We start from the raw sequence: 13,847 nt of genomic DNA on the forward strand, positions 1-13,847 counted from the left end.
GGTGGTGGAGTGGGCGGCAGCAACGGTGGGGGGGGAGCAGATGGACGAGGGCTCTGTGCCTCTCCTCCGTGCTCCCCGCAACAACAAGAGTTGCTACCACCCCAGGAGCAGGGATGTTAAAGTCACCCAGGTCGTAAATAAACCCGCTCCACAAAGTCCCCCTGCAGGAGTCCTCCTCTTCCTCCTCCTCCACGCAGCAGCGGTTCCGACGCAGCAGCCAGCAGCCGGCCAGGCAAGAGGGACCCATAGGTGGCGGTGGGGTTCTGGCTTCTCCCTCCAGAGGCCGGAGAGGGGTGAGGGAGGCCAGCAAGGCTCCCCACATCCCTGAGCAACAGCAGCAGCAGTAGTCCAGGGAGGGAGACTCCAGCCAGCAGCAGCCCAGGCAACGAGAGCTCCAACCAGCAGGGCAGCCCGAGCAGACTGCTCTCTCCCTCCTGGAGCAGGATAGACACCTGCTCCTGCCTGGAAGGGCTGGGAGAGGGCTGATATTGGAAGCAAGCAGTTCCCAGGTTGATCGCGGGAAGCAGGCTCTGCTGTGGCCATGCCCCAATCAGGGCTTAGCTGGCCCTTATAAGAGGGCAGTGTGCCAGGAGCAGACAGAGTCTTCTCTAGCTGTGGAGGGAGATGGGCCTGGCTGCTGGGGAGCGCACCTGGGTACCTAAGGTGAAGCAGGGCTGGGGAAGGCCAGAGGAGCTAGGAGGCTCCAGACTAGAAAAGCCCCAGGCTGCAGGCCTGGCAGATGGCCTAAGACAGGGTAGTGGGGTTGCAGGGGGCAGCCCACAGGTAGGCAGAGGCAGCAGGTCCAAACCCTCCTTGCCTGTGATGATTGGCTTATACACTACAGTCTGCAGGGGCTCAATAGTGACTGGTAGTAGCCAAAGACTGAGATGAGGTGGGGATAGTGGGTGGGGGTTCCCCTGGGAGGGGAGACCCAGAACTGTGGGATACTGCCAGGGGGCAACACCCTGGGTAAAAGGGGCACTGTGAGGGACATGGGTGGGGGCCAGCAGCAGCGAGACACCAGCCTGCAGAGGGCGCTCTGGAGGCTGGAAGAGCTAACTCCCTGAGAGACCAGCAGGAGGTGCCGCAGGGGTGAGTTGCTGCACCGTGACCGAGGCGAACCCACCCCAAGACATCCCTGGACTCTGGGATGTTGTTGAGCTTGGACAACAAACCGTGAGTCGGGCGTGCTAGAGTGACAAGGGGTGTGGCATGTTAAAGAGACATTTATCCAGTGGACTTTCACACCATAAGGTGGGAAATTGAGGCAAAGGCCACTGACCAACGTACTGTGGGGCACTTGTACTAAACTAATATTAGTTGTCCCCAAACTAATATTATGTTTTCTTCTTTTAATAAAAGGTTTATTTTGTTATATACAGATTCAGTGCTTGCGACTGGGGAATATTGCATCTTAGAGGTGCCTAGGGGTGATGTTTAGTTTCCCCAAATTACTGGATGGGGGTGTGCGACATGCCCCATGGTACAACCTCGACTGTGGAATTGCTGTGTCCCCCTAACTCTCTAGCTCAAAGTACCTCTCACACGGCTCTGCTAGTGACAAGCAGCCCCTTCATGCTTTGCTCTCACAGCCATTAGCATGTGAAGGCACACCCAGAGTTCCACGGAGGTGCTCATAGCCACTCATGAACTGTACCCAGGGAGTTACAACTCTGACTGTTGCAACATATGATCTGTTTTCATTATAATTTGCTCTTCAAACTATGTCATCTCTAATAAATTTGTCTGTAATGCACAACATTTGCAATATGTGGTGAACCGGCAGAGGTTTTTTCCATATTGGTCTAAAGTTTCAGTTGCACCCTAATCTCTCTGGTGCCCCTGGCTGCTGCCTACACAGATCCCAGGTAGTAGTTTACTGTGCTGCTCTCACTCATTGGGTGTACAGCTCATCTTCCAGAAGGACTAAAGGGTTCTCCGATTCCAAGTGTCAGAGACATTTGTATCCACGCAGCAGAACTGCACTGGGGAAGCTGCAGCTGACATATAAGAAAAGTTCCTGCACAAAGGAGGTTATGCTCCAGACCCATTCTGAACAGTTCAGACCCACAGAGCACACCAGGGGCTGTGCAAGGATCTCACAGTGGTCAGTGCTGGGAGTACTGAGCTCTGGGGAGGGATATGAAAGAGGTACAGCTGGTCACGTGACACATGAGAAGAGGGGAGGACTGGGCCTTGCAGAAGGGCATGGAATGCAACATAAATGTTGCATCCCAAGTAAGGAGGAAAGACCTAACTGGATGAATAACCACCTCCAGAAGGGTATTAGGAGTCAAGTAAGTTTTCAAGGAATGGAAGAAGGGGTTGATCAGCAAAGAAAGCTAAATATTGGAGGTCAAAAAGTGCAGGGATAAAGTGAGAATTGCCAAGCTTGCAAAGGAAATTAAAACAAATAGTAAAAGGTTCTTGAGCCATATAAATAAAAAGAGTAAGAACAGAAAACATGGGGCTGCTATGCCATGAGGATGGGATCGAGAGTAAGGATAATCTAGGTAACTAAAAGCTAAATGAATACTTCACCTCTGTTGTCAATAAGGATGATAATGTAGAACATGGGCACAAAGACAGGACAGTTTATGGGAATTAGTGTATGGAGATGGAAACAAAGCTCAAAGAGCTTAATGTGCTCAGGCTGGGGGACCAGATAATCTCCATCCCAGAACAACAAAAAAAATAGCATGAGATTGCTAGTGTGGTAGCAAATATTTTTAATAAATGTATCAAATTGGGGGTGGTACTGTATGAATGGAGAATAGCAAACATATTTTATTTAAGAATAGAGAAAAACGTGATCTGGACAACGACAGACCTGTTAATCTGTTGTCAATGGTATGCAAGGTTTAAGAACAAATTTTGAAGGAAAGAATTAAAGAGATAAACAGAACATAGGATAACATGCACTATCGGCTATAAACTGGGGGCTCATCAGGGGAAAGTGACGAAGTAGGAAAGAGACTATGAGCCAGCACTGTAATACGGCCATAAAAAAGGCAAATGTGATCGCAGAATGCATCAGGCAAGGGGTATTTCCAGTAGAGAGAAGGAAGCATTAGTGCCATTGTATAAGGCATTGATTGGTAAGACCTCATCTGGAATATTGTGTGCAAACTGGAATAGGTGCAGAGAAGGGCATTTTTTAGGATGATCGGGGAATGGAAGTCCTGCCTTACAAGAGGAGACTGGAAAACTTTGACTTGCAAAATCAAGGCTGACAGGGGATATGATGGCTCTCTATAAATACATCCGAGTGGGTTAACAGCAGGGAGGGAGAAGAGCTATTTAAGCTAAAGGACATGTTAGCACAAGAACAAATTGATTTAAACTGACCATGAATAAGGCTGCAAGTTTTCACGGAGGTCACAGAACTCACGGATTCCGTGACTTCCAGGGACCTCCTTGACTTCTGCTCAGGCAGCCCCTGGGCCATGCGCACCAGCTGCTGCTGGGGCAGTCTTGGACCACCACGCTCCCCTCCCCCAGCAGCAGCAGGAGTTTGGGTGTGGGTTCAGGGCTGGGGGTTGGGACGTGGGAGGCGGTGAGGGCTCTGGGCGGCGCTTACCTCGGGGGGGGCTCCCCGGAAGCGGCTCCTAGGCGGAGGCGTGGCCAGGGGACTCTCCGCACTGCCTCTGCCTGCAGGCATCACCCCCGCAACTCCCACTGGTTGCGGTTCCCAGCCAATGGTAGCTGTGGAGCTGGTGCTCAGGGCAGAGGCAACATGCAGAGCTGCATGGCCACGCACAGAGCTGCCTGGCTGCGCCTCCACCTAGGAGCTAAGGGAGGGGGATATCGCCGCTTCTGGGGAGGCGCAGAGCCAGGTAGGGAGCCTGACAGCCCTGCCAACCTCCTCTCTCTCCCCCTCCCCCACGTGCACCAGCACCAGCGGGGTCCTGGGCCTCTCACCGCCAGTTGCTCCACCCCAGGACCAGCGGTGCCCCCCGGGCCACCCTCTGCCCCCAAGGTTAGTCAGAGGTATATACTACAAGTCATGGACAGGTGACGGGCCGTGAATTTTTGTTTACTGCCAATGACCTGTCCATGACTTTTACTAAAAATACCCATGACTAAAACGTAGCCGTAACCATGAATACATTTAGTCTGGAAATTAGAAGGTTTCTACCTGTGACCCTAATAGCATATCAAGGCAAGAGGGCAGACGGCTCACTGGTATCTGGTAGCAAGTTTCAGCTGGCTTGACCAGTTCAATGCACCCCAACTCACTAATGTCATAACCTGTATCTGAAAGGTGTCATGTACAATATCAATAGGAAGCTCACAACATACTGATCATTCATATTATAGTGTGGTGTGGGTACAGAAGACAAATTAAAAATTACAAACTGTAGTGAGGCTGAAGGACCTCCCTCTGGTATTGAAGAGGTTAACGCCCCCTGGTGGGCACAGCCAAACCCACTCCCCTTGCAGGAAGTGCAGAGGCGGGGCTGGAAGTATAACAGGACCCTGCAACTCAGTTGTGGCTGGACCAGGGAAGGAGGCAAACGTCTTTGTGTCCTCTGCAGAACCTGCAACTAACCACCAGGGGTGAAGGCACACCCTGACCATCTGAGACAGAGGAGCCCAGAGAGCAACCAAAGTGTCGCCTGGCCACTGGATTGAAGAGCCGACCCCAGCAGCGACGGAGCACCCCTACGCCCTGCCACTGACTCCACCCTTGGGGTTGGCAGCCCACTCACCTGAGGCCAGAAGGCCTTGCTATAGACTGTTTCCATACTCTGCCTCACCCAGAGAGCCAGAGCCCAAACCACTATTGATTGCTTCAGCCAGGAGGCTGCAAGCTATAGACTGTTTTCCTGCTCTGCCCATACCTATGGCCATTCGCCCCGCTGAGAGGGGGTAGCCCTGCACTCAGGAGGGGAGATGGATACACAAACATGTTGGAAATTATGTTATCAGTGTGTCTGCCAGGCAGGGCTAATGCAACTCCACGTGAGACAAAGGAATGCGGTTCTGCCATCTGGAATGAGACAGTAAAAGACAATGAGAATGAAAATTACATAGAAGGTAAACAGGACCATCAAGACAGCAGGGGGAGGAGATTGCAGGAAACAGATCAATTTGCATTTTAGCAAACACCAGCAGGGGAGGAAGCCAGCATGAAACATCCTTTACTAGGAGACTCCATGTCACCTTCCTCAAACCTTGAATGAACTTTGAGGGTAACCTTCAGAAGGATCCCTTTCAAAGATTCATTGGACTATAAACAGAGGGGAAGAGAATACCAAGTTATCTTTCATTTAAGAAGACAAAGGAGCCAAGCTTTTTAGACTTTGTGGGAGATCCTGACCAGAAGGGTGGTCAGCTACCTTGCTGGAAGGTAGATTGGTAAGGAAACTACTTTGAACAAAGTTTGTAGCTTGTTTTCTTAAGTCTTTGCCTCTAGAATACATTTTTCACTTTTATTCGCATGTAACCATTTCTAATTCTTTTATACTTGAACTCAACTTAAAACCCTGTCTTCTTTTGTTAATAAACTTGTTTTACTTTTAATCGAAACCAACCCAGGGCTGTGTTTGAATTAAAGTGAAAGTGAACGTCAGTTAATGTGCCAAGCTGCTGGGTATTCATAGAATCATAAGGCTAGAAGGGACTGCAAGGGTCTAGTCTAACCCCCTGCCAAGATGCACAATTTGTTGTGTCTAAACCCTCCAAGACAGGTGGCTCAGGCCTCCTTATGAAAACCTCCAGTGAAGGAGCTTCCACAACCTCCCTTGGCAGTCTGTTGCATTGTCCTACTGTTCTTACAGCTAGGATTTTCTTGAGATTTAATCTAAATCTTCTATGCTGTAGTTTGAACCCATTGTCTCTTGTCCTGCCCTCTGTGACGAGAGGAACTTTTCTCCATCTTTTTTATGTCAGCCTTTCAAGTATTTGAAGACTGCTATCATGGCCCCCCCATTAATCTCTTCTTTTCCAAACGAAACATACCCAGTTCCTTCAGCCTTTGCTCGTATGGCATGCATTCCATCCCTCTGATCATCTTTGTTGCTAGCCTCTGGATCCTTTCCAGTTTCTCTACATCCTTTCTATCCATTCGTGACCAAAATTGGACACAGTACTCCAGCTGAGGCCTAACCAGTGCCTAGTAGAGTGGTACTATCACCTCCTGTGACTTGCAAGCTATGCCTCTGTTAAAGGAACCTAACAAATCTTGTGCATTTGCTTTTTTTGCAACAGCATTGCGTTGCTGACTCATGTTGAGGTTGTGATCCACCACTGCTCCCAGAGCCTTCTCAGCAGTGCTGCTGCCAAGCCAGTTCTCCCCCATTCTGTATTTGTACATTTGCTTTTTCTTCCCTATGTGTAGCACCTGACATTTGTCTTCGTTGAATTTCATTGTGTTGTCTATAGCCCAGTTCTCCAATTTAGCAAGATCCCTCTGAACTTTAGCTCTATCCTCCAAACTGCTGGCGACTCCCTGCCCGCAGCCCCACAAATTTGTGTCCTCTACATACCCTGCGAGCCAGCCCACCACTGCTGCTCTGTGGACACAGGCACCAGGAGTAGTGGTGGATGTCTGATGTCTACGCTTAGACCACTACAGCAGCACAGTTGCAACTTGGCAGTGTAGACACTTACTACGATGATGGGAGGGTTTCTCCCATTGGTGTAGTAAATCCACCTCCCTAAAAGGCGATAGCTAGATCACCAGAAGAATTCTTCCATGGATCTTGTGCTGTCTACCCTGGGAGTTTGGTTAACTGGGGGTTGGACTAGATGACCTCCAGAGGTCCCTTCCAACCCTGATATTCTATGATTCCAACTACGTTGCTCAGGGGTGTGATTTTTCACACCCACGGGCAATTTAGCTGGGTTGACCTAACTTTTTAGTGTAGCGATTTGAAGGTTAACAGGCAGCTCCTATCCCCGAGAGGGGGCAGAAGATCACCCAAAGGAACCTGTAGCTAAGTGGGCTAGGAGGCAATACTCCCACTTCACCGGGGCGGAGCAGTCCAAGGGACCAGCCCTCCAGTTCAGCCCTTACACAGGGTGACCAGACAGCAAATGTGAAAAATCCGGACGGGGGGGGGGGGCTGAAGGGGGGGTAACAGAAGCCCATATAAGAAAAAGTCCCCCAAAAGCGGGACTCTCCCTATAAAATCGGGACATCTGGTCACCCTACCTTTACAGGGGGCACAACCGACCAGAGCTGGGTCCTGGCACCCAATCCCGCAGCGGCCCCAGTGTCCAACGCAAGGATCCAGCCCGCAGCAGCTGTCAGATCCCCGGCAGGTCGGTTCCCCCCAGCCGGGCAGGAAGCACGGATCCTCGCCCTTGCCTATGTGACCCCCCCAGCCCGCCGAGCTCCAGCCAGCGGCAGCGCTGTTGCTTTAAGAGCGGATCCTCGCAGCCCCCTCCCGCCCCGGCAGCCGGAAGGGGGATGTGATGCAAAAGAAGAAGGGAAAAAACCTCCCCGTGGAAGTTGGGAGCTCGGCGCCTGGACCCCGACTTCGCGCTGCGGGACGCGCTCCAAGGTAAGCGGGGGCCCCCGCAGCCCCGCCTCGCTGCCCGCCCCCGGCAGCTCTGCGAACCTTGTCGGGGCGAGCCCGCCGCCGGAGGCTCGTTTCCTCGGCGCCGGAGCGGAGCCGCAGCGCGCTGCTCCGGTTTCTGCTCCTCGCCGAGCCACCCGGTGAGGTGGGACCTAACTCACCTCGGCAGGTACCGCGCTGCCGGGCGCGGCTTCTCGGGTCGGCGCTGGGCAGCCTCACCCGGAGCACTTGGATCGTTTCCATTGTACTGCCTCTGGGCCAGCAACAACCGCCTAAGTCACACAGTTTGCACTGATCCTGCCTCCACCTAATGATATTGACAGTGACTCTGGGCATAAGAGGCACTCATTCTGCCGGCAGCCACATTTAAGTGAAGACTCTTCCACAGCTAGGTCGACCTAGGCGTGTAGTTGATCAGGCCTTAGACTCTGCTCTGAAGTGTGAAGGAGTTGGGAATACTACACTGCTTTTTGGGGGGAGGGGTTAGGGTGTGTGTGTGAGAGAAGGAGACTCTGCCCTGCAGGATTAAGAGCGTATTAATTAGGCTAATTTAGTCAGACTACTGTAAAATTCTCAATTTACTCTCCGAATGTCAGCGACTTTAAGGCTGTCTCCCTGACATCAATATTGGGCAAAATAAAGTGACTGCTGACATGAGCCAGAGGGTCTCAACCTTTCCAGACTACTGTACCCCTTTCAACAGTCTGATTTCTCTCGCGGAGCCCCAAGTTTCACCTCACTTAAAAAGTACTTGCTTACAAAATCAGACATAAAAATACAGATGTGTCTCAGCCACACTATTTTTGAAAAATGGCTGACTTTCTCACTTTTACCATATAATTATAAAATAAATTGATTGGAATATAAATATTGTACTTGCATTTCAGTGAACATAGAGCAGTAAAAACAAGTCATTGTCTGTATGAAATTTTAGTTTGTACTGACTTCACTAGTGCTGTTTATGTAGCCTGTTGCAAAGCTAGGCAAATCTCTAGATGAGTTGATGTACCCCCTGGAAGACCTCAGCGTACCCCCAGGGCTACGTATACCCCGGTTGAGAACCATTGATATGAGCTATTAAGAGTTAAAAGATAGAAACACATTGGATGCCAGTCAGCATGGTTTCCCAGAAAACAGGTCTTGTCAAACAAACTTGATATTGTTCTTTAACATGACTATGTCTGATTACTAAAGGTAACTGAGTTTCTGTAGTTTGTTTGGACTTCTGTAAGGCTTAGTACCGACTCCATTTTGATTAAAAAATAGCACTGTACAAAATCAATATGGCGCATGTTAAAACCTAGCTAACTGATCCTGATGGGCGATCACTCTCGTTACCGAGTGTGATCATCTTCCTTGGGAGTTTTGGATCCTCAGGTGGCTAATAAGGCTAATCCTTGAACCACAAGTTCTATTGCAATGAGGGTAGATGTTTTCAGGCTCAGCAGGAGGCTGGTGACCATGTCTGGAAGTCAGTCTCTCCTTCCTTCTGCACCTCTTGTCTTCTTCAGCTAGTCAGCAAGCAAGTTCAAAATGGAGGGGACCATCACATAGGATTTCACTCCATTTTAAGCGATCTTGGGCAGGTGTCTTCCAAGTGTCAATGTCAATATTACACTTTTTTAGGTTGTCCTTCAGTAAGTCCTTATAACGCTTCCGTAGTCCACCCACATTACGGTACCCTTCTTTCAGCTGAGAGAACAGGACCTGTTTTGGGAGGCGATGGTCTGGTGTCCGGACAACTTGACCAATCCAGTGGAATTGCTGACGGATGATCATTGCCTTGATGCTGGTGGTCTTTGCCTCTTCCAGGACACTAATATTGGTGTGCCTGTCTTCCCGTCCAAATCCCAGGAATGCGTCTTTGCCCTCATTGGTTTTGACACTGTATCAGTGGTTGGTATCGGTGGGAGGCATCAATACCAGTTTGGGGAGCAAAATTACATGAATGGTGTGTGGAGGGGAGGGAAGATAATTCTAGCGTGCTGGGCACCAGTAGGTCCACGTTTCGGGGTGGCAGGACAGAACTGGAGGAGAGTGGGGAAGGATTTGGGATGGAAAATGGAGAAAAATGAAAGCTCTGCCCCTGCTCTTCTGGTTGCTAATGTCCCCTCCCCCCTTGTTCTCCTTCGTCCTGACACCCCATCTGTCGCTCTCCTGGATCTCTGTACCCTCCACTTCCTCTCCTGAATCCTAACACCTCCCCCACCCCCATTGGCCTCCTAGATCCCCATGGCCCCTCCTTGCTCTCTCAGATCCTGGCATTCCCCCACCCCATTTGCTCTCATGGATCCTGACAACTCCCCCACCGCCCTGATCCCCTGTCCTTCTCCCCCCCTCCCTTTATGGGGGCCTGCTTGCAGCGCTAAGTACCCAATCGTGGAGCCACCTGATCTACATGGTGCTGTGATGGGGCTTAACTTCCATCACCTGCAAAGCAAGGGAAAGAACCTTGTTAGTTATCCTCTGCCCCGGGACCTGACTAACCGATTGCCTCCTGGACAGAGCCAGGCTATATAAGGAGCTGAGGGGAGAGATGCAGGAAGGAGGAGCTGTGGAGAATTCCTAGAGGAAGGTCTAGTAGTTGGGACTGGCTGTGGCCAGAAAGCAGAGCTGCCGGGGTAGGGCCCTATACTGGACAGGAGACCCGTCCTGAGCTAGGGTCTGTGAGGACCAGGGAGGGAGAAATCTGCAAGGGGCAGAAAGGCAGTGTAGGTGGTACTTAGATTCCCAGCAGCAATGAAAAGCCTTGGGGGGTCAGTACCCTGACAAGGGAAAGAACTGAAGTCAAGTGCAGGAGGGGCAAAGGACCCCTTAGAGTTGAGCCCAGGAGGGATGAAGGACCATTGATAGAGCTGAACTCTGGCAGGGGACTGAACTTTTGTTTGGCTTGGCCAGAGGGCTGGGATACAGAAGACGCAGTGAGTGCAGAGAAGAGGCCTCTGGGACTTGTAATCACAGCTGAGAAAGAGGCCACTGGAAGGGGTGTGAGAGGCAAAGTTCCTTGCAACACCAGGTCTGGGCAGGAGAGGACACTTCACAGCAGTGCCCCGCAAACTCTGGGGTGTGCCCCCCACGGGGGTACAGAGGAACGGGGTGTATGTGTGTGTGCAGCAGGGCCGGGGCCAGGCCAGGCCAGGCCAGCCCCCATGGGGGATGGGCAGGGAGCGCCATGCTTCCAGCTCTGCCCCAACCCCATTCAGCTCCTAGTCCTGCTCCGCTTCCAGGCCCAGCTCCGCCGTCATTCTCTGTCTGCCCTCAGACCAGCTTTGATCCCTGCCACAGCTCTGCTCTGCCCTCTGCGCCACCCCCAGACCAGCTCTGCCCTCATCATTCCCTTTCCGCCTCCTGCCTCCAGCTCCTCTCCTGCCTCCAGCTCCGCCTTCAGCCCAAGCTCCGCTGCTGAGGACGCCTTGGCTGTGCCGTAATGGGGGGTGTTACTGGCAAGGGGGGGAGGTGTGATTGGGAAAGTTTGAGCACCATTGCTTTAGAGGTAAGGACGCGGGTTTACAGGTTGTAGTTAGGAGTCTGGGCCATGCTATTAACGTTTCAGTGGGATTATGTAATGGACGCAAATCTTCACTTGGTGGGTGCCATAGTTGCTAGGCACCAGGGCACTTCAGAGCTGCTGCCAGGCCAGTGCGGCTCCGGTGCAGGGATCTGGACTCTGTTGTGAGTCACACACATGTAGAACTGTGGAGTGATTTCTGGACAGCGACAAGCAGCTGAGGCTGGCTGGTTTAAGCTGCGCGGCTCAGAGAGCAGAATGCTGCTGGTGCCTTGAGTGTGCTCAGCTCCGTCACTAATCCATGGTAACCGACAGGTGGGAGAACCAAGCTTTCTGGCTCAGGGACTCTCTCTGCCTCTGTGTTTGTATAGCATCGAGCACAACAGGACCCTGTCCACCACTGGGACCTTGGGTGCTACCAGAATATAAACCATTAATGATCATAATTAGCAGCATGCAAAGAGTTCTGCTGTGGCTGCTCCTGTGTATGAGAGTCACCAGAGACTGTGGAAATAGCCCCAGGTACAAGATAGAAAAGCAAGATATTGGGATAGTCAACCACAGGCGCTCTGCAATCTGCACTGAAAATCTCCAGCAAGGCCACTGAATTCTCGGACATCCTGGTGTAGGAGGCTGGAGATTTTGTGGCAGCTCTGTTAGTTAATTAGAAATCTCCATGGTTTCATTTAAAATACGAAAATAAACGGTGCACTCAGGACAGCAATAGCAGAATTAGCTGTTACATCCCAGGTATTTGCGTATGAGGTGACTGGAGCAGTTCACGCTGCTCAGAGCTTCAGGCTTTCCTGAAGGTGGCATCATGTATATCAGTGACCTTCTGTCCATGTTTTCAAGGTTTTCTTCACAACCATGAGAGTGAGAAACTAGAGCTGGTTGAAACTTTTAGTTCAAAACTTTTTTTGACAAAATTTATTAAAAAATTTCAATTTTTTTTGTTGAAACTCAATTTCAAAACTTCATTTTTGTGGGTATGTCTTCCCCTTTCACCTCTTCTTTTTTCCCTGTATTTTTTTTTCCACTGAAAGACTGATCAGAATTTGGGTTTTTCTTTCACTTTTTCTTTTCCTCGTGTTTCTTTTTGCCACTCTGTGACTTCCAACATGTCTCCAACTTTGGAAGAATTACTGAGTTGCAAAAGGTAAAATGAGCTTCTGTAAGTCTAGCTCCTGATCATGTTTCTAAAGTTGTGATGTTTAGAAAGCCACAAAGTGGCCAAAGGAAAAATCAAAAAAAGAAAAAATGAAAAGTGAAAAAGAAAATGGAATCCTGGATGTCGTTCCTTTTAGTGCTCTCAGCAGCAAAATGGAAAAAACTGAAATGTTGAAAATTTCCAAAAAACCTCTCAGAAAACTTCAAAACAATTAAAAAAAAATTTTTCCCTTTCAGACCATGTGAAAAAGTAACAACTTGGGGCATTTTACGTTTTTTTGATAGCTTGTTTGTTTGTTTTTTTACTTTGTGACCACCCCGCTAGAAACATTCCCTATAAAATGAAAGTTGATTTGAGAGCTGAACTCTGCAGGAGATTCCTCAGCTGCATGATCAGAGAAGCGCTGAGGGCATGACTGCGTGCACTGGAATCAAAAAGGTTTCTTTGCTCTTCCTCTTGTTGCCTACTACTCCTGCCCTCCCGTCATAGTTTCATAGATGATAAAGACAGAAAAAACCATTATGATGATATAACCTGACCTCCTGTATAGCACAGGCCCATAGAACTGCCCCCCCAAAAATTCCTAGAGCAGGTCTGTTAGGAAAACATCCACTCTTTTAAAATTGCCAGTGATGAGAGAATCCGCCATGACCCCTGGTTAATTACCCCTACTGTTTAAAAATTTGCATCTTCTTTCCAATCTGAATTTTCTAGCTTCAACTTCCAGACACTGGAACTTGTTATACCTTTGTCTGCAGGAATGAAGAGCCCATTATAAAATATTTGTTCCCCAGGTACTGACAGACTGATTAAGTCACCCCTTAACCTTCTCTTTGTTAGTCTCAAAGAGCTTGTGAAGAGCACCTCACACAAGACTTGAAGGAGTTACGGTGGCCAGGTGGGCTGATCAACTGCCCTGGCTCTATCTGGAGGAGGAGCCAGGAGCAGGGATTGATTAAATGAGGCTCAGCTGGTTGGGAACAGGAGGGGGCCCTAGAAAGCCCAGGAGTTGAGAGTAGAAGTGGGCTGTAGGCTGAAGTCACTCCCTGGGAGTAGGAAGGTGTGTTTGGGACTATAGAGGGTAGCCCACAGTTACTCTCTGGGAGCTGGGAGGTTGGCAAAACCAGAGAGGGGGGGAAGCCAGAAAGGTAGGAGAAAAGTAGCAAGGAATAGGGATGCGGACCTTGGCTGCTGACTAGAGGGCCCCTGAGCTGGAACCCGGAGTAGAGGGTTCCCCTACCAGCCGCTGAGGAAGTGGCACCGGCTGGGCAGTGAATGGGAAGACTGCCTGAGCCCATTTGTCAGGAGAGACTTTGGTATCCCGGAAGGGGGATGCACAGATCGTGACCTGGCCGGGGCGCCAAGTCATGAAGAAGATGCCGCAGCGCCTCGGGCAAGAGAGGGAGCGTGGCAACAGAGTGTACAATAAGCAGCAGAGGGAGCATAGGTGCCGACTCCGTGCGTGCTCTGGGGCTGGAGCACACACAGGGAAAAATTAGCGGGTGCTCTGCACCCACCGGCAGCCAAGCTTCCTGCTCCTCACCTCCTTCTCCCCGCCCTAAGCTCACTGCGTCCCCGCTCCTCCCCCTCCCTCCCAGTGCTTTCCGCCCCCCCGCCGCCTAACAGCTGTTTGGCGGTGCTT

General features: G+C 50.6%; 1 protein-coding gene across 3 annotated transcripts in view; it reads left to right on the forward strand.

Moving 5' to 3' along the window:
- Nucleotides 1-7,114: 7,114 nt before the first annotated feature.
- The window catches only part of LOC125623312 (discoidin domain-containing receptor 2), a 154,643-nt gene continuing 147,910 nt past the window's right edge, over nt 7,115-13,847 (forward strand). For 2 of the 3 annotated variants that reach the window (XM_075120308.1, XM_048822422.2), the window contains exon 1: nt 7,115-7,511. The gene's annotated coding sequence lies outside the window, so the exon portion shown is untranslated. The remainder of the gene's footprint in view (nt 7,512-13,847) is intronic. The other variant, XM_048822424.2, reaches the window with a different exon arrangement.

Source organism: Caretta caretta, chromosome 16, assembly GCF_965140235.1.
Source record: "Caretta caretta isolate rCarCar2 chromosome 16, rCarCar1.hap1, whole genome shotgun sequence".
Classification (NCBI taxonomy): Eukaryota; Metazoa; Chordata; order Testudines; family Cheloniidae; genus Caretta; species Caretta caretta.